Source organism: Podarcis cretensis (genome assembly GCF_951804945.1).
Source record: "Podarcis cretensis genome assembly, chromosome: 5".
NCBI lineage: Eukaryota > Metazoa > Chordata > Lepidosauria > Squamata > Lacertidae > Podarcis > Podarcis cretensis.
Genome location: NC_137174.1, coordinates 60,001,250 through 60,023,078, shown reverse-complemented (window position 1 = coordinate 60,023,078; position 21,829 = coordinate 60,001,250). Strand labels below are relative to the sequence as shown.

Below are 21,829 nucleotides of genomic sequence, written 5' to 3'. Positions count from 1 at the left end.
AGACTCTGCAGATCTGGTGGTTTTCAAAGAGTGGGCTGTGAAGTTCTTTAGGGAGGCTGACTAGCAACTGTTGTGATGCCTGTGTTACCATGTCAAAGAGAATAATTTTCCATTGTGGCTGAGTCTTTACAGGAAAAATCAATAAAAATAAGAGTGTCTGCGGAACCCAAAAGCTGTGGTTGATCCTTGCCTGCATTCATCTCTCTCTCTGTATAAGGAAAGTAATGTTTTTCATAGCAGCAATATATATAAATAATGAAGATTCAGGGGGTTTTAATGGCAGATTTTCCAACTGCACAAATTCCCCATCAGACAACCCACGCTTGGGGAAAAGAAGAAGCTGAACCAACACAGAGTGTGCAGTACCTGTGGTTTTCCCAAAGGAATCAGTACTTATCTACTGAAAAGTGACAATTCATTTTATGAAACTGCCCACAAAAGGAGTACTTTAAAGGTATTTACAAGGAGGCAATGAAGTATGAGGGCAGAGAAGAGGAGATTCTGGCCAAAAAAGAAAATAGTGTTTTAATATGGGACACAGGAAAGTCTATGGAGCATGCCCACTAAGTTATATCCCTTCTTTTCAGGGACTTGAGATGGAGAAAATGATCTTCATTAGAGCATGTCGCTCACAGCCTTACTTTGTCCTGACAACCAGCACAGCTTAAGTTTTCATTGTCTTAATACCCTTCATAGCTGAAGAGACTTTGTAATTAACCATTCTCTTTGCAGAATGCAATGTAGTGCAAGTACTAATGAAATATCAGCTGCTCACAATTGCATGTCAGTCCACAGCATCAATGTGATCAAGGTTCCTGTTGAGGTATCAAAATACTGCCAGCTCTGTGACAGCAGTATTTCCAGCCTTGTATAACAAAATAAGATGGGAAATAGTCCTTCCACTAGATGAGATCTCTCCTCTACATGGGATAAACAACTTACGCCCTCTCTTTCTTTGGCATGTGTTTGCTTTTTCTTTTAAAAACTGTAGATGACTCAGAGGAGTGCAAGAGGCACCCACAGAAGAGTGCACAGAAGGGTGAGCAGTTTGCAAGATCTACTTTATCTTTTGCTAGAACCCCAAGTTCCATCAAAGCCAGGTGGAAAAGTGTACGTGAGGGAAACACAAGCTTAGAATAGATAATGGGATGCCCCAGAGCACAAGCTCTGCAGGATAAACTGAGCTCCTGCTCGTTTTAAAAAGTCTACTGCTATTTTCCTCCCAAACTCTTAGTTTTGCCAACCTAATTTAGGAGAAAACAACCCTAACCCCTTTTAAAATTAAAACAATAAGCAATTGGGGGTCACAAACCCTTACTGCAAATTACCCAGCGTTTTAGCAGATCTCAATCTAACTTCTGCTTGCCCCTAGTGTAAGGATTATTTTAGGGAGCAGATTGAAACAGACATCCCCAGAAAGGGAAGCTTCCTGCATGCACATTCCAAAATCTTTTTTGTTTTTGTTGTTGTTTGGACTGAACTGCAGTACAGTTTATCTGGAAGTCCTCTGGGCAGTGCCTTACAAGTTGTGGGGCAGATCTGGGACAGTGGCCAAGGGCAGTCTGTTCTCATAGGGAAGTTGAGAGGAAATTGTGGGGTTTCATTTAGTTCTACAATTTAAATATATAATCAGTGACAGATGGTAATGCTAACTGCAGAAGGGGCTATTGTACAATTTAACATTTTGCACATACCAAAAAGTAAATAGCCTGAACAACAAGTTAAACAGATCACCTTTCCACTGTGCCCACAGCCCAGGATACAAACTTTTCCAGACATGTTGCCCTTGCCTCGGGATATCAACAGCCAAGAAAGATGACCAATAGAGAGCAGCATCTAATGTGTACAGTTAATTAGATTTCCATCTATATTCTTTTGTGCTGGAAGGGATTGTGGTGGTGAAACCTTTACATCTGGGGCAGAGGTACAGAGTATGGGCCATGTTGCACGTACAGCAGTTTGCAGTAACAGCTATGTTCCATGTGTATTGTGCACTATCTCAGCTTCCCTCCCATCAAGCAGCTTTAGACAGCTCCATTTGTACAGCTCTCCATGCTCTATTTTTCATTTTTGTTTATTAAATTTATATACTGCCCTTCATCCAAAGATCACAGGGTTGTTTACAGTACAAAACACAAAAATAAATAACATAATAACTAACAAAACTATAACTAACACATCCAGTTTAAAAGGTCATAGATGGTTTAATTAGCCAAAGGCCTGCACTCCCACCCTCCTGTGGACAGACACAGGCGCTCTCAAGACCTAGGAAGGCAGGTGTGGTGATGCATCTCCTTTCAAGGAGAGACAAGCACAGAAAATAGTTATTGGCAACTGCTGCCTTGACAATCTGTGGATCCATGGCAGTGACTGTGATTGGTCACAACAGTGACTTTAGGTTCTAATCCAGATTAATATTGTTAGGAGTGCATAGGGTGCCTCCAGGCTGTCAGAATTTTCCAGGAGCGATTCACACACATACCAGAAATTTAGGTTTGTGCACTTAAAGTACATTAAATGCTCTGTTGCCCTAGCACAGCAAATCCACTTAAAAATAAAAGGAAAAACTTAACTAACTTCTGGCAGATAGTAGTGATGAGGAGATGCCCTGAAAAGTGTGGGATGATTTCCTTGCTTAATAAAATCCTTAATAAAAAGACATATAATCACCCTGCAAGCAAACCAGGATGAATGCTCATTGTCACATAACCTCCCACTAAACCAATTCAAAATAATCTAACCTTTGCATCGGCTTTGTGCAAGGAAATCAGGATGAATGCTCAATAAACAGGTTGCCTGGAAGAGTCATAGTAATAACACTGGAGCCATTTGATGTGTTGGGGTTTTTGTGTGTGGCTTGTAAGAACTCAAATACAAGGACAGCCACCAAACTACTAAAGAGCTAACTTAAACTCACTGGGTGATACGTAAGCAAGTCACATTCAGAAAAGATACACTGAAATCAATGGAATTAAGTTTTACTTTCTGTCCTCAGAGGGTGATTGAAAACAGTGCTCTGGCTTTAATTCAGCAATACATTGCAGTATGGTACTGCCTCTGCAGGCTTAAACCAATTAAATTAGTAATAGAGTGATGTTACGTTGCTCACAGAAGTCTTCCCTAACTGGTAAACTAAAGAAACTATGGAAGAGTATCAATAAATGTCTAGAACTAAACACACTACATGAAAGTGTGTCCTGCTGAAAACAATGGAACGTACATCCAAATAACATATTTAAGATCCCAGTGCTGAAAACATTCAATCTGTCTTACTTTTCCTTTGACTTTTGCCATCTGAATTTCTTTACTATTCTCAGCTAAAAAGCTTTTTCCTTGCTTCGCAGGAATGGTTGCATCATTTTTCATACATCCTCTGGGATTACTACTCTGCTGTACTGGAGAAGAACACATATCAGATAGATTGTGCAAAAAGCAAAACAAAACCCCATACACTATGCATTAATAAATGCACAGCAAACATATGTGAAGAAGTGTGAATTCCTGTAATGCAATGACTTCATAATATTTTTCTGCTGAACAAAGTTGTATATTATATAGTGTGTGTCAGACTTATGATCTATAAAAACTTATTTATGGCACAATCCTATGCTACCTTACCTTGAAGTAAGTCTTACTGATCTTGGTGGGACTTACTTCAAGGTAAGGTACTTCTGAGTAAATGTGAATGTCGGTTTGCTGATTAAAAATGTAAATAAATCTACTCCTATAATCTATGGTGCCTTAGAGCTTGCCCTAGAGCTACAGAATGGGCAGATTAAATTATTGTCCCCCGAAAGGGGCTTAATCTTTCCCATACAAGAATTCAAGTAAATTGCCCACTGCAGACTTGACTGTTACTTATACAACATATTCCTATGCATGTTTACTCGTCAGTTCCACTATGTTCAGTACTGCTAACTCCCAGCTAAGCATGCATAGGATTGCAAAAGGGGTCTCTGTGACAATATTTGCAAGTTTCCATAGGTCATTTTGCACTTTGGCATCACTGCTTCAGTCCAGGCACATGAAATCACTGATCAACAACTGCTATTCATGATGGAGGAGAGGAGAGGATAGCTTCTACCTTCAATAATCTCATTAGTGAACAGCAGTGACGGATATGTGAACTCATGTGATCACAATCCTGAATGCTTACTAGTGTTAATACACCATACCAGGTCAATTCCTGGAGGTAAACTACACCCTGTGGTTTTAATGAGGTTTATGATCCGACAGAGAATCTTTCCCATGGTGCATAATTTTGTCATTATGCGTATGTGTTCATGTTCACTTCCACAATCTTTTTGCATGGACAGGGGACTTCTGGTGATGGATCAAGAATCTCCATCTTATGCTTGGGTCAGTTGTAAGCAATGCTCATCCCTTGCTCCAAGAGAACAAGAACACAATCCCACCCAAATTGCCTGGGATTTTGGGGAGGGAGAGAGTGGTGCTGGTGCCTCCCCCTTTTTCCCCCTTTTAACTGTTAGTTTGGGATTTCTGGCTTACTGTAGATGCCAGTTTCTTCATGAGATCTGTGCCCAAACCCATTTGGCTTGCTAGCTTGGCTCTGCCATGCCTTCGCCTTTCTGCTTTCTCTCCTTCCACATATAACACGTTAAGTATCTGGCATTCATCTGTCACTGGGGACTTGTTTTTGCCACATTGTGTAAACACACACACACACACACACACAGCCCTGCCAATGTTGCTAAACAGACCTACCTCCTCTCCTGGTGCTATTGCCATGGTATTCCTCCATATGGAACGATTCCATTTGCTTGCCAAACTCACTGGGCTGGGGGCTTGAAGTTTCTCAAGCTCTGATACCTTCCAGATCTTTTGGAAACAACATGCTATCTTTGCTGTGCTGCATTCAAGAAACCCGCCACCATATTTGTTTCCTTTTAAGGCACTGAGAGCAAAGAATATAAGGAAAGTGCTGATTGCTGAACATGATATTCAAATTAGAGAAAGTAACAAATATAAGCTTGAAGGGCCAGTTAGATCCTGTGGCTTAGAATGAGAGATTCTCCCTACGCAACAATGCACAAGTAACATTGCAAATAACAGTCACATCCTTGCTATATATGTGCCCCAAACAATTTATCCACTGGACGAATCCTTCCTGCAAAACTAAAGGATCACCATGGAAAAGCAGAGTCAGGAATTCTTACAGTAACCATTGCCATGTCTTTGTGTCTTGGTTGTCACTACGGTTGCATTTTTTATTTTTGCCACCAGCTTCTGTCCTGTACTTTGACCACAGCTTAATGTGCAGACATTGGCAGGTGATCATGTATATCTTGGTGCTCTAAGATGCTTCTTCTTCCTTTTCTTGCATATCAAGTTGCTGTCAAAGTCTGCACAGGAGCAGGCCAGGCTGCTTTTTCTGGCTAGTTGGTATTGCTAGTATCCACTTTTAATTGTTATTTCCTTTTGTTTCATTGTGTGTGTGTGCTCTAGCTAGCTTTCCCAACTTAGCTGTACTGGATAGACTTTCCCCAGCAAATAAATTGCAGACACAGCCTAACTTGCTAAATCCTTCACTCTCTCCATATCCCAAGCCATCTGGATGTGATCTACAGCGGTGATTTCAGCACCTGGCTATTACAGCGATGGGGCTGTAGAAATAGTTTAGATAACTCCACTGTTGCAATCTCTGAAGTATTAGAGATGGTGAGGGCATTCTGCTTTCTGCACAATTATCTGCAGTGATAACATCACCAAACCTCTCCTGAAAGTAGAAATATTCTCTGGGCACTGGCAAAAGCTCTGCAATCATTCTATCCATATTCCTGTTAAACAAAAAGTCCTGCTGATTTTAATGTGGCTGGATAATGCCTTTTGCTTTTAATGCTGTAACAAAGAAGGTGTTCAAGTCCTCCCTTTTGGAAGATAATCCCATAAGTGGATAAGTAATGCTGCCATTTGTGCCTTATTTGTACCTTAAATTGGCAGGAAACAGTGATAGCAGCATAATATGAAACCCAGAGGAATGTAACATCGGCAAACAATACCCAGATGTTCACAAGCTAACACTGCATAACCCAAGTACATTTATGGAATGTGCACCAGCAAAATAACGCTTACACCACCACTATCCTATGCATTTTGATTATGAGGCAAATTCAGCTGTGTCCAATTGATTTTAAGCCCTTGCATGGTTACAAACCCTTGCACACCTCCTGAGAAGTTCTATTGAACTCAGTAGGACTGCTTGCCTCTGTTGTGAGTGAGAACCTAGTCAGACCTATATATCAAAGAGGCCCAATGTGCTGTGGATGTGCTTTGAGCACACTTTGAAATGTGTGTGTGATTGCAGCACAGCAGGCAGTTGGACTTGCATGTGGATAGAGTGGCCAAGTGCCATACTAAAACATGGACAGTCCTCTATTTTTAAGTCTGATTTAAAGAGATTAAGAAAGGAGAGCAGGGCCTTTGGGAGTCAACAGGCTGCAGACTGAGCAAGCACAAAGAGATCACCAGTCTTCTCCACTGGTGGCGAGTTGCCTTTCTACTTAATTTATAATATCTGTTACTATACTGGCAGGTAGGCTTAATATCAATTAGCATATGCAAATTCCAGGGCTCTCCTTTGGGGGAGAGGGGCGATGCCTAAATGGTCACTGTATGTATGTGAGAGAAGATCTGGCTGGTCGCTACAATTCTGTGATTCTATGACTGGGCAGAGGAGAAAGGTTGGTGGGAACTACATCTTCTCTGATCCTGAGGATGATGCGGGGCTGAGGGGGATGCGGCCCTCTCGCAGGCACCGCCCTCGCTTGACTGGGACTTGGTGGGAAACAAGTTCTCTTACCCTTCTGGTGAAATAAGCACCCGCGGGAAGCTTCTTCGCTGCGTGTCGCTAAGGAGTGGGCAGAGGCCTAGGCCTTCCTTATTGCGCAGATCTGAAGGAAGAGCGGGAGAGCTGCGCCGCTTCCTCGCTTGCCGGGAGCTCCATGCAAAGGAAATGATTGACCTGGCCGGCCCTTCGTTGAAGGCGGGGGGACAACAACAACTCCCTCACTTCCCCGCTCCTTGGCCTTCATTTTCCCGCTATGCGGCGGCGGCGGCGACGGGCGTCCCTGGAGAGAAGGCGGAGGCGCAGCAGCTTCCTCCCTCCTTAAACGCCCAGAACTGAGGGGATGGATGGCGGCCCACACCTCCTCTGCAGCAGAAACGACAGTCTTGCAAGCTCCACGTTAAAGGTGAAGGGCTAAAGGGCTTTAACCCCGGACTAATATTTCTTTTAATAAATATATTGGTTTTTTTAACCAATTATGTACGACTTTAAATTTAGGTTTATCTATCTATCTATCTATCTATCTATAAACCTAAATTTAAAGTCGTACATAATTGGTTAAAAAAACCAAAGAAACGAAAAACGATGTGACAAAAGTCACCTACGGGACCGCCTCTCCTGGTATGCCCCACAGAGGAACTTACGATCTTCAAATAAAAACACCTTGAGGGTCCCAGGCCTCAGAGAGGTTAGGCTGGCCTCAACTAGAGCCAGGGCTTTTTCGGCTGCGGCTCCAACCTGGTGGAACACTCTGTCACAAGAGACAAGGGCCCTGCAGGACTTGACATCTTTCCGCAGGGCCTGCAAGACAGAGCTGTTCCACCTGGCATTTGGTCAGGGTGCAGCCTGACCCCCTCCTCTGGCAATCTTTACAAAGCTTTAGTTTATGGTTGCCATCAATTTTGATTTTAATTCATTTTTATAATGTTTTATAATGTCATACTGTTTTAATGTTGTTAGCCGCCCTGAGCCCGGCTTCGGCTGGGGAGGGCGGGATATAAATAAAATTTATTATTATTATTATTATTATTACTTCAGGGCCGCACAACTGCCATATCACGTTTATTTGTCTGTGCATTGGGGGGTCTTACAATAATATTGTAACAATATCAAAATTTCTTCTGGCTGTCACACAGCAGCAGTGGCAGCTGAGGTCCAGTGAGAGCACGTATTTTTAATTTGTAATGTAATCTTAAACTTGGCATAGTTTTAGGGCCTCAGCATGTCTTAATTTGTGATAGGAATTTTATGGTCTTAGATATATGGCAACGTTCACAACCACACGTACATAGATCAGCACAGGAAAGCCAACCTGGAACCATTTTGATTCCTAAACTGAGCAAATGTTTCTCTGCATGGTCAAAATGGAAAAGCCTCCCCAGTGTCTCTTCCTTCACAAATCCTGTCTTAATCTGTGTTTGAATAAAGGTGTGAGCCTGTGACCTGGCCCAGGAAATAAGTATTTTACCACTACAAAAGAATGGCCAGGCTCCCCAGGAAATCCAATCAAGTAACCTGCCAGACAGGAGATAAACAAGGACAAGAGAAAAACAACATTTAAATTTCTGTGATGTAGGTGGGATGTATCTGAGGGGTGGTCTTAGGTTACACCCCTTCTGTGATGAATGCATAATGTTTCTGGGGTTGGTCTTGATCTAGAGGATGGGAATTTCAAAAGTCTTTATAAGGCCTTGCACGCCATTGTTCTGGGTCCTCCTCCTCTCCTGCGTGTGAGGGGAGTACCCTGTTGCAACAGATCAATAAAGATCAAGCTTACTAGCTGCTTTGCTTCTCAATATTCTCTGGTTGGCCTCTGTTATTTTCTCCTACCAATAGGGAACCTATGTAAGGACTCTATATGGGCTCTTGGATACCCCATAAGGGAAAAGGGCATATTTTTATTTACAACAAATTCATGCTGAGAAGTGAGAAGGAATACAGATGTGGGCGAGCAGATGTACCCTCCAAAAGATGATACAGGGGTGTGCATCTAGTAATCCAGTACAGTGGTACCTCGGGTTACATACGCTTCAGGTTACAGACTCCGCTAACCCAGAACTAATACCTCGGGTTAAGAACTTTGCTTCAGGATGAGAACAGAAATTGTGCGGTGGCAGCAGGAGGCCCCATTAGCTAAAGTGGTGCTTCAGGTTAAGAACAGTTTCAGAACGGACCTCTGGAACGAATTAAGTACGTAACCAGAGGTACCACTGTAGTACCTTTTTACTCTTTCAAAGGTACACCCCAGTCATAACCATATTGTACTGAGATAGGTCCCATTGAAATGAATTGAGCTTGGTTTCAAATAGAATTGATGGTGTTATGTGTATTCTTCACAGAATGTAGTCCAGCACACATTTTCTAGGGAAGTCCCCACTGAACTCAAAAGAGACTTCCAAGTAAAAGTGTGCTTGTTAGTCACTCCACTTCCAGTGAGGAGCTAAGGGCTTAAAGTAGGATTGTGCCTTTTTTTAAAGGCAGCTTTGATGTGTGGACATTAGCAGGTGATAATGCTTATCTCCACAAAAAGCTTTTTCCTGCTGATTCCTGCATACCAAACTTCTGTTAAAAGCACACACAAGGGCAGTTGCTTTTTGGCCAGTTGGCAGCCCTATTTCATTGTCTGCAGCTGACTTTCTTTGACAATGAGCCAGATCCAGAGCTTCTCTGTGCCCTTTAATAGATATTAATTCTTACAAAGGACCAGCAAAAATGCTGGTATCTGATTATTTTAGTTACTAACCATTTCAGAAGGTTCAGAACTACCTTGGGAAGAGCAATAGGAAGAACCCTGCTGGATCAGGCCAGTGGCCCATCTAGTCCAGCATCCTGTTTTCATGGTGTCCAACCATATGCCCATAGGAAGCACATAAGCAAAACATGGCTAGTAGCCATGTTGGCCTCCAACTGTCTCGGGGAAACAATGGAGTTGTGCTTCTGGGGTTGAAGTCAAACTGCTGGAGAGTCACAGCGTTGTGACTGCAGAGACCAGTTGCTCAGAAGTGCTGCCTCCCGTGTTGTTTTTGCTGTATTAGCAGCACCAAAGTGAACTCTCTGGGGTACGAGTCTGGGCAGTGTGTATAGAGATCCTGTGCTGCCCAAACAACAAGACCCTCCTCTCAGCCTCACTGATGTGGTGCAAAGGGAAGCAGAACAATGCTTTTGGTACTACCTTGGCTGAAGGATTTGCCAGAAGGAGGCAGACAAGACGCCATCCGTCTTAGGGACTCTGCTCTGTATTTGTGTCAGGGGTCAGCAAACATTTTCAGCAGGGGGTCGGTCCACTGCCCCTCAGACCTTGTGGGGGGCTGGACTATATTTGGGGCGGGGAGAATGAGTTCCAATGCCCCACAAATAACCCAGAGATGTATTTTAAATAAAAGCACACATTCTACTCATGTAAAAACACCAGACAGGCCCCACAAATAACCCAGAGATGCATTTTAAATAAAAGAACACATTCTACTCATGTAAAAACATGCTGATTCCCGGACCGTCCGTGGGCTGGATTTAGAATGTGATTGGTCCGGATCCGGCCCCTGGGCCTTAGTTTGCCTACCCATGGTGTAGAGTTTACTCCTTTGCCTTTTCTTCTCCTGAAGAATGCAGCAGAGGGTTAGGATCAGAGTTTTCCTTTTCCTAGATGGGCTACCCTCCCAGGTTGACAAGCCCCATCTGCCCCTCACTTCCCTCTATGGCACATGCAGAAACTGCCTTCTTGACCGTTGGACCCATTATTGGTCTTGTCCACTCAATCTGCTGGAGGCTGTCTTCACATGCAAATGCAGTCCCTAACTCACCAAGGGTTTGAGACCCCTCACCTGGTTTAGTTGGCCAGTTGAAACTGTTCCCAGGGTGTGGACAAACTACCCCAGAACCCCATACATCACTGATAGCCTTATCATTGTTTTGCCATGTGTCCTACTTTACAGAGGTCTGTCTTTTATCTAAAGGGCTGTCAGAGGATAGTTAAGGTAGTTATCCAGCTTAAGCCCAGTTTATAGATAGCCCTAAGAAGGAAGAACAGGAGACTTTAAGTTGCCTATCAACAGTTAGCACTGGGACAGCAAACTGAACAGGCATACAGGTCACCTGGTCAAAGTCTTCTCTACCTTAGTTAGATATATTATATTTCAATTTAAATTATACTAATTTTCTCTAAATGTGCACCTGTATCTATAAGTTTGCATATGCAAATATTATACAAATCTGTGTCCCATCTCTCTCATCCTCTTTTTTTGTTGCATTTTCCCTTTCTTGGTCATGTGCAACTTGCCACCCCTGGATTTTGCACTGTACGCAACATATGGATTTTGAAATGAATTGAATGCATATGAAATGAATAATAACATTTCTTTTGGAGAGTTATTGTAATCACTTACTATTTCTGTAGTGCTTTTCATGCATCGAGTCTTGTTTATAAGAAATATACATTTCTCTGTATTATTGAAAGAACAATTAGCTAGCTGGCTTTTGGGTTAAGAGTGCCTCTCTGTTTCCTCTGATCTCACTAAGGTTAGTGAGGTTGCAATCCTATGCATTTACTGAGAAGTAAAAATACATAGGACAAACTGCTTTGATTGTCATGTACATCAGTAGGCACCAAAGGGAATGGAATTATCTGAATAAGCATAGGAATAAATTTTAGATTATTTATACAGTAAAGATTCACAAAGGCCTTATGAAATCATATAGGAAAAGTCCCCTGGCTACACTCTTAAGGAAAGTTGAAAAAAAGAGCCTGTGATTGGATGGAAGATTCTTTGAATAGTTTATATGAATGGAGATTTATCCTGCATGTATATACATTGTGCTGTAATGCAGGTTTATATAGAAGTAAGTGCCACTGAGCTCAATGGGACATTCTTCCAAAGTTCATTTTTCTGAGACAAAGATGGGGCAAATAAAGGGCATTTCTAAGGGGACCACACTTAAAGAACACTTTGAAAAATGGAACATGTCCAGAGGCAGGTGGACAGAGATGGTGAGGGTCTTAGAGACCAAGTCCTAAGAGGAGAAGAGACTTCAAATATTTGAAGGGCCGTCATGTACATGATGAACTCAATTTGTTTCCTGTTGTTTGTTTCCTGGCGAGGTAGACCAGATGCAATGGGTTTAAAGTACAAAAAGTGGTTTTTGATTAAATATGAGGGAGAGCTTCCTGATAGTATGAGCTGTTCAGCTGTGGAACAGACTACAGATCTCCTATGTCAGCAGGGGATTGAGCTTGTTGATCTTTGAGGTTCCTTCCAGCTATATGGCTCGTAAGATAACCCCGTGCAATATCACATGCAGTCTTACATCCAGTTTATGTGGGACCTGATTGCATTGGAAGTGGTATGAAAAATTAAAAACAACAACACACAAGTGAAATGGGTATTCCTTGAACTGTGCCATCAAGCAGCTGCCTGAATGTTCAGATTAGCCCTGTTACCTAGTATGTTTGCGTGGGATTGTAACCTTATTAGCTAACCCTGCTGTGGATAAAGCTATGTTTGCATCCAGCCCTTTGCATTCTCCTCTATCATTCTGTAACTCTCAAAGGATGCTTTTATGATTAAAAACAGCAAGCTTAGGAGAAGGGAGGGGGTGTTATTTACAAGCCTAACAAAAATCAGTGGGCTAAATATTTACAGGAGAAAATAGTTTAAAAGGAGCCAGGCTTTCAGAAGTAATTATGATAATGTTCCAAAGAAACAACCCATTCACACCAAGTGGGTGCCTGAGTCACAGCTGGTGCAAGCTGATAAAGCTCTTGGCTGGGGCCTGTAAATTGTGAATGCCGCCCCCCCCAAAATAAGTCCTTCAAGAGATCTTCTCCTCACAGATTCTGGTTGAGAAGAAGGTTCTCTCTAGTTCCTTTGAAATTCCAACATAAAATGTTGCCTCAAAGGGAAAAACCCTCTTACTTTTTGAGCAGGTGGGTACAGGAAACAGTCCTTGAATTTCTTTATTTATTACTTATTCCAAGGCAGCCAACAGCTGTAAAGTGCAAACTACAAAATATTAAGAACATAAAAACAAAGCAGTTGAATATACAATAAAAACAATAAAACTGATAAAAAACAGCAGCCAGTTGAACAAATTGCAACCTATTTGCAGTAGTCACAAGGAGTCAGAATATCATCAGGCCAAAGGCCCTTCTCAATAAAAAGGATTTTTGCTTAACCAGCAGAATTCTCATTTTATCTTACTCTTGTTCTTAAAGGGGATTCTTCAGGAGTTTAATCTTATTCATTCCTAAGAATAATTTCCTCAGATCTGTTTGTTTAGTCCGCAGTGGACCATCTACAGTTCTCAGTTCTTCATCTTCGCAATCCAACATGAAGTCATTTAAGAAACCAAAAGCAGCCCCTTGACTTGTTGCTGGTGATTGCCAAAGGGTCATTTTGTGACAGTTGGAAGTACTGTAATTCTGTGGAAATTGACTTGACTGGAACAGCCAAAGTGGTGTAGTGGTTGGAGCATTGAGCTAGGTGTGGAAAGACCCTGATTCAAGTCTCCACACAACCATCAACTACCATATTGGCCTAAATAGAAGCCTCACTTTTTTCCCAAATTCCAACTGTGAAAAGTTAAAGTGTGGCTTAAATTTGTGACCTTACAAAAATAGGCTTTTATGATATCGCTGCTGAAACAGACATACGGTAAAACGGAATGGGTGTGAGTGCCTGTGGAATTTTAAGGGAGCAGCTTATATTCGGGTATTGTCTTTTTTTCTCCCTCCGCCTTGAATTTTAAAGGTACATCTTATATTCAGGTGTGACGTATATTTGGGCCAATACTGTGCTTTGAACCAGTCTGCTTTTCAGTCTAACTCACCTTGCAGGGTTGTTTTGAAGATAAAGTAAGAGCGTGTTGGTGGGAGAACCATGTGTGCAGCCTTGAGTTCCTAGGAGAAAAAGTGGAGTAAATAATTAATTAATTAATTAATTAATAGTAAGTGTCCTGTTCTTAGAAATTAATACTGTGTGTTCTAGAATGAGAACAGCTGTCTCTAAAATACGGGAGTTTGCGGGGGGGGGGATCCATCTGAGGGCCTCATTCCATTGTGGAAAAACGTCTCGGGGCCACGCCAGCGATGGGTGAGGCCAGAGAGGAAGAAAAACTTTTCTCTTTCAATGTCATGCATACAAATTTTATAAGCTTTTATAATTTCATCTCTTTCTCTCCCTTTTTTTCTAAACTCCCAAATGCTGCATCTTTTCCTCATGGGAGAGTCCTTGATCTTTTTTGTTGCCCTTCTCTGGCACTGTTCCAACTTTACGATATGTACACAATACTCTAAATGAGATTGCACCATAGATTTTTATAACTACATTATATCAGCAATTTTATTTTCAGTTCCTTTCTTAATGATCCCTAGCTTGGAATTGCTTGCTCCACAGCTGCTGCACAACTGGGTTGATGTCTTCATCAAGCTATCTGCTATGAACCCAGGGTCTTGTTCCTGGTCATTTAGCACCAGACCCCATGAACATATATGTGAAATTAAGATTTGTTTGCTCTGACATGCATCACTTTAGAGTTGTTTACATTGAATTGCAGTTGCCATTCCACTTAGTTTGGTAAGGTCCTTTTAGAGCGCATTACAATCTCTTTTTCTTTTAATGCAGGGGTGAAACTAGGCTTTATTTCACCAGGGTCAAAGACACAGGCTGGGAACCTCTATAACCCCCTCCCCCAACTACAGCACTGCGTAAGGACCCTGTAGTGTCATCAGCAAACTTCGCCTCCTCACTGCTCACCTGTTACACTAAGTCATTTATGAACAAGTTAAAAAGCAGAGCTCCTGGTTCTCATCCTTGGGGGACACTACAGTCTTCATGTCTCCGTTTGGAGAACTGTCCATTTATTCCTTTTATTTGCTTCCTGCAACTTACCGTAATCAATTTGTGATCAACAACAGAACCTCTCCTCTTCTGGATCACCTCTATCTATATGCTTGTTAACACTCTAAAATAACTTTACTTTGTCATGAGACAGGACTAGTCCTTCCAGAAGCCATGCAGGCTTTGCTGCAGCAAGGCTTGTTCTTCTATATGCTTGGCTATTTTATCTTTTTTGGGGGGACATACATTAAACTAGAGACGCAGGTGGCACTGTGGTCTAAACCACTGAGCCTAGCACTTGCCGATTGGAAGGTCAGCAGTTCGAATCCCTGAGATGGGGCGAGCTCCCGTTGTTTGGTCTCAGCTCCTGCCCACCTGGCAGTTCAAAAGCACATCAAGTGCAAGTAGATAAATAGGCACCGCTCTGGCGGGAAGGTATATGGCGTTTCCATGCGCTGCTCTGGTTCGCCCAAAGTGGCTTAGTCATGCTGACCAGGAAGCTGTCTGCGGACAAACGCCGACTCCCTCAGCCTATAGAGTAAGATGAGTGCGCAACCTCAAAGTTGTCTGCGACTGGACCTAATGGTCAGGGGTACCTTTACCTTTTTACATTAAACTAATTAGTCTGTGACTTTCATAATGCCAGTGATTGGTTCATTTTTATTTTGTCTAGAACTTTGTCTCTCTTCACCACTGTCTGCTTCGGTTTCTCAGACTCCCTTCCACCAAAAGTTAATTCAAAAGTTAGTACTCTGCTCTACATTGTCCATTGTGAATATAGGTGCACTCTTTCAATTCTATGACTCTATGAAATACCGGTAATTAATTCAGCTTCCCCCCTCCCCAATCTCCTTATCCTCCTTTAGCACATTTTTGACTCCCTTGTCATCCAAGGGTTCAGCCACCTCCCTAGGTAGTCTGCTGCTATTAATGGATGTAAAGACCTACTTGTTGGTCTAATATGTGTGTGTGTGTGTTTGCAACTTGCTTCTCCAATTCTTTTTTAGCATATATTACTCTCTGCTTACACTAATATTTTTTTTGCCAAATTTTGTGTTCCTTCTTGTTCTCTTTGTATGGACAAGACTTTGATTTTATTTATTTTTTTTTAAAAAAGAAAGTCTTTTTGCCTCTGAGAGCTTCTTAACTTTGCTAATTAACCACTTTGGCATCCTCCTGGCCATTGTGAGACCTTTATTCATCTGCAATGTACAGATTAGGGCCCGGTTAACCTGTTTGACATTCTAGCACCAGTCAAACTAACCTTAATCATTATTGTCAGAAAAAAGAAATCAATTCTACACCCAGGTACAAACAAGAACAGCTGACATGTTAAAACAGTTCCCTCCCAAGAGCTGTGCTGCTGCCACTTACCCAGATGGTGCAGGGAGCAGCAAGGGCATACTGATGGAAGTGCCAGATTGCCTCCAATGGTGCACCTAGGCTGGCTGCCCTAAGCTCACCACCATCTGGCCCCAACTCCACACCATGGCACTGCCCTATCACATTACTGCTACTGAGTTCAGATGTTCTCATCTGTTCTGCAACCTGTTAAGGGACCATCTGAATGGAGCTCATGGACCACTAGTAGTCAAAGGGCTACAGCTTGAGTATCACAGCAGGTAGGTAGGTAGGTAGGTAGGCAGGTAGGAGCTTGGGAGGTAGGCAAGCTAGGTAGGACAGCTTGCCTTAGAACTCTTGGGCAGCTATACAGCTATACTTTCTCCCCTGGAGGACAGCAAGAAAGGGCTGCATCTGTATCAGAGCCCATCTATTACCTTCCATCATCAGTTCAAAACAAGAAAGCAAGCACAACTCAGGAAGAAGTGGAAAAATGCCTTGATCATCAGTGATTCCTGAGTCACACGCATTTCAACTTAAATTCTTGGTAGGGGTTCCTTTTCTGCCTGGAAGATGAATACTTCTCTTTTTCAGTGCATTCTGCCAACATAGGCAGAATCTGCTCCAAATTATGTACCTCTTCTTCACTGCGAACCACTTACATCCTTATTCAGCAAGCTCTCTGTTGGTTGCTGTTGAAGACCCAGGCTGCCATGTTTTCCCCAATATCCTCACCTTCCCAGCTTTCTGTCCTCATAGAAGTATCCCTCTTTTGACAAAACATTGGCATAATTTGAAATAGTACATTTGAAATAGCTGAGTCCCTGCCAAGAGTAAGCCAAATAAGCTGTTACTACTACAGTATAGCTATGACCCTCACCTTACTCTGGATGTGCCCACTTGACTGCTTCAATCTGCAGAAGTGGCACTTTTACAAGGGTTGCAAAATATCTGTTGCACTCTTGTGAGAAATTGATTTGTTTTTACTGTGACATCACCTGATCTATAGATATTAGGTAGGCATCTTCGCTGTTCTGTTTTTGACTACTGCTAAAAACTTTTCTGTTTTGGCAAACCTTCCCAGACATGTAATTTGATTAGGTGCATTTATTTTTCAGTTTCAATTAGATGCATTTCCCCCCAATGGATTTATCTCTATTTTGATCATTCATTATGTTTACTGTTTCAAAGTCTGATTTTATTACAGTGTTAATGAATACTATATGTAAGCCACTTACGGATTATTATTATTTGATTAAGTGGTATATAAATCTTGTTAAAGAAATAAAATAAATACCACCTGATCATTACACATAATAGTCCCTTTCATTCCACTGTGCATCAGTGTCAGCAGAGCTGATGGCCACAAAAAAGAGATACCTCTTTTTCTATGGTATCTTTTGCTCTGTGATGCCGAGCCATGAGCTTCTTTGTGTTACCTATCTCCTAGTTTGTTGCATCCTGAGCAAGGCTGTTGTCAGGCAAAGCAGCGTCAAAGCTTTGCCAGGAAGGTCTGCTAGCGCGGAGGGTTCCTCTTCTTCCGTTGGAGCCTTGGGAACCAGGTTCCATGCAAAGGTTTTCTCTAACTCCAGTACAAACACACACAAATACACACCAACTGCTGCAGTTAATTTAAATTTCCTTCCCTGAAGAGGCCAGTGCAAGGCTGGGTTCTCTGAGATTCTGCATGATCTGACACCACATCTCAGCCTGGCCCTGCCCTCCTCCCCCTTCACCCGGCCTGGCTTTCATACAACGAAGAAAAGAAATAGGGGAAGACACTTTCCCCCCAACATTCTCTATTTATCTTAAATGAGGCAAAAAGGGCTTCATCAGTCTGTTTGAAACAATATCTGAAGCAGAGCTGGGCTGTGAGGGAGCGTCACTTCATCAAAGGCTGGGCTGGATACTCCACTGGGGAAGAAGCCCACAGGCCTGGTGGTTTCTTTAAGTTTATAATGTGCAGGATTTACTTACATCATCTGCTTTCTGTAAATCTGCCCCCCCCCCAAAGCAACACTTTGCTCCAGCCTCACCCAGTCATGTCTGAGCACCCAATTCCAGAGTCTCTGAATTAACTTGTACTTCACAGTAAGGCTAGACTGGGGTGAAGGGGGAAATCTATGGTGGGAAATTATAATCAGACAAACTTGCAATTTCAGGGACAAATCGTGTAATCATATTGGGCACGATTCCAGCAAAGCTAAGCACTTTGAAGGTTCATTTATTTCAACATGAGAGATCTAATAATACAATCCCATACATACTTACCTAGGAGGAAGTCCAACTGAATTCAGTGAGCTTTACTTCTGAGTAGACATGTCTAGGGTTCCACTGTGGCTGTTCTAAATGTTAACTAGATCTAGATCGTGTCTTTCATTTTGTATATCAGTTTGCTTAGAACTTGGGTTTCTTGAAGTCAGGCCCATACCTCACAAGGTAAGAGAGTATGATGGGATGGAGTAATTGTACTTACTTTCCTTAGTTCATCATAATACATGCTTCATCTCAGTCAATAATCTTAGTGAAAAGCCTGTTTAAAAACAAACCCCCATGTGCTGCGTTTAGGCAATATTTTAACATAAGTAGTGCAGTAAAAATCAGAATACATGATTTCCATACTTGCTTAAAAAAAGAGAAAAGACTGCAATCATTAGCAAATTTGAGGAAATAAGCCCCATACATTTGAAATTTGCTCAATAGTCATGTTTATAGGATTGAGCTGCAAAAGTGTGTGATCCATGGAGCCCAACTAGGAAGTAAATAGGACTCCTATTAAATATAAGTAAACTTATTTCGAAGTAAGCAGGCATATAATTGGGGTATGTATATTTTTCCTGAAAATTCAAAGGGCTCTGAAATCAGTGGTGTATAGTTCCAAGTAGATAGCTACCTTTAGGATCAGACTATAATACACCACCCTCATTATTTTAGTGGGACTTCTTTAGGTGAATGTGTTTAGAGTGTGTATAGGAAGCAAAAGGAGAGACATTCAGAATCTACCTTATGCCTCTTGGGGGAAGGGAGAAAGGAGGACTGTACAAATGTTAACCTGCATCCAAGAATTGTCATAAACCCATCAAATAATTGTAAATCTTGGGCACGATCCACTGAAAATAAAGCATTGTTTTGAGTCCCTTGGGAGAAAATTGCATACCCCCATATAAATAAATGGGACACAAAAGTGTTTTGCTTTGGCTGAATCATGCCCCAAGGTTTCAACAGATTAATCAGTCCACTGTTTTGTTTTTGTTTAAACCCAGCAACTCAGCAGAGAGAGAACATATTGGGGGCATTTTAATTAATATAATCGTTCAGGGCATGTAAAATTACACCGAAATAACTGGTAGAAAATAACAGTTGACAGTTTCAGTCAAGAGCTAATGACAGGTTTACTATGCATTATTCACAACGATGATGACGTGCACATTAATGATGATGAGGGTGATAATCATAAATAAAACATTTTGTACCCTAAAATCCTGTGCCATCCCTTTCTGGATTGATTCCTATAGGCCACGGGTGGAGGGTGAGGAGATAGTGGGGTCTCCCGACGTGATGCGGGAAGCAGAAAGAGTGGTAAGATAGAAAGCCCCGCCGCGCTCCTCTTGCCAAGCTGCTTTTCCTTTAGTTAAAACAAGAAGGGGGGGGGGGGGGTTAAAAAGAGAAGACGTGGGCCTCCGGCGCTTAGTGGTGCGCATCCTTTCCACAAGAGAAAGAACTGCTCATTCCTTAACCTATTTAAGCCATTTGTATCCGGCCTTTCCCTCGCAAGCCTTTCAAAGCGTCTTACAATCCAGAAAGAAGGGCAAAATCCAAAACGGGGGCAAATCCAAAACAAGGGCGAAGAAATTAAACGAATCAGTCAATCTTTTTAGCTTTCAGATTTACGTTTTACAAGACTTTCGATGGGGTGCGGGGAGGAGAATCCCGAGATCTTTACCTGGAGGATTAAGGTTGCAGTAAGAACACCGCTGCCCTATGGGATTCAGTGGGACTTAATTCTGCGTGGACATGTTTAGGATGGCGCTGCTAGTGGGTTTCCGAATTCTACAGCGGGACCCTGGGAAGAGACTAGAAGGCCAGATCAAAATAGATAAGGTGGAAAAGGTAATCTGCATAACAAATAAGGGATTCCCCACCCCACCCCCAAGCAAAAACTCCCTTCGTTACGCAGCTAAATCCCAGCCACGCTGGATTTCCAAAATCCTTGCAACATAACCGATGATTTGCAATAACATTGCTTTTGAATGAATGAAGGGAGTACAAACGAAATCCCACTTTCTTTTGGAAACGAGCCCGGCAGTGGGAATTCCCGGGGAAGTTGTAGGACTCCTTTGACGCCACTGCACTGGGTGGAGGAAGCGCCTTGCCATCCCTCGTTCCCCTTTGAGTCTCTGGGCCGCTTGTCAGCGGGTAACGTAGTCGATGCCATCGGGGATCGGGCGCTGTTTTGCGAATAGAGGAGCCAAGGAGACCCGAGAGGTGCATTTGTTTGGGGGCGTGTCTCCCTCACCCAGTTTGCTCGGCCATCGGAGTGGGGAGAAGCCCACAAGTTCCTGTCGGGGTTCCAAGGGCGACTCCGCTGCCGCGGACCGGTCTTCAGGTCTTCCTGCACACCTTGATCCTTCCACGTCTCTACAACCCCCTTCCCCAGTTTCAAGGCGGATTGGGTGGCTGAACGTGTGATGCCCTGGCTCAGCCGAAGTGATGCCTCCACCCCACTCCCTCCACACAGCACCCGGCTTAATTCTACCGAATTCAAGCAGGGAAAGACGTTGCTTCTCGGGGAAGATACGCATATGTTCTGGCCGGCTGGATTCCGGCAGCGGACCAGCCACTTCTTCCCTTCCCTTTCTGGAGCCATTGGCTAAAAATGCTCTTCGACGGAGCATCCAAAGTACGCGATAGGCGCTTTTGAAGGACACCAGCTCCTCCGGTTCGCTCTACCAGCGGCAAATGACCGGGAGGTTCCGTCTGAGTCCCAGGAGGTGTCTTCGGGTTCCCATCCCCGCCGCTCTCAGGCTTGGGGCCCCCGATGGCTTACCGTGTCCCCCTTGCTCGGCTTCCCCAGGCCCGTGGTTCTCTGTCCTGCATGACTCTTTCCCGCAATATCCGCCGGCAAGTTTTTGCGCGCCCTCCTCCAATTCGAAGCGTGAAATCGGGCCGTCGGATTCGAGGCGCGCGTTAATTGTTTCTGCTCAGCGGTACGCCTGATTCTCTCTGCAAAGTCAATCCCGTTGGAAATGGGATTTCATGCTGTTTTCCTGGCCCGGTAATTGATCTCCCGAGCGCTGCTAAGTGGAGAGATTTCAGACAAATCGAGCTGTCTAAAGTTGCTAAAGTCGATTCGATTTGAGTCCCACGAGGGTCTCTGCGGCGGAAGGGGGGTGGGCAGACGGGAGAAGGGGCAAGAGACCTATAGAGTTCGGGTCAAACGCCGGTATTTCGCCCCCCCCCCCAGTGATACCCAAACTCTTGTTCAGTTTCCCAAGATTCCCCCATAAAAACCCGACGGTATAGGCAACACGTCCAAGTTAACGGAGGGAGCAGTAGGTGAGGGTTAGAAAAGACATTTCTAAGTCTGGGCTTTTGCAGGCAGAAGGGCAAAGAGCAGTCGTTTAGGGAGGACTCCAACTCCCATCAGCCCCAGCCAGCACGACCTGCGGAGCTTTGGTCCAGCAACCTCTCTAGAGGACCACAGGCTTTTAGATTATTCCCGTTGGGAAAGGCTTCCCCTTTGATCTTGACGGGCGTGAAAACAGACTATCCGGTATTTGTACCATTCTCAAACGCAGGACGGTGATCGTTTGGGAGGCAGTGTTATACAGTGGTTAGAATGCTAGCTAGG

The 21,829-nt window shown here is 43.2% G+C and overlaps 1 long non-coding RNA gene across 1 annotated transcript; it reads right to left on the bottom strand.

The window, feature by feature from the left end:
• Nucleotides 1-12,011: 12,011 nt before the first annotated feature.
• Nucleotides 12,012-19,466, bottom strand: LOC307216707. Its single transcript, XR_013839278.1, has 3 exons — nucleotides 19,452-19,466; nucleotides 13,628-13,697; nucleotides 12,012-12,801 (listed from the first exon to the last, which is right to left on the bottom strand). It is a non-coding gene; the product is annotated as an uncharacterized lncRNA (long non-coding RNA).
• Between the last annotated feature and the right edge of the window lie 2,363 nt (nucleotides 19,467-21,829).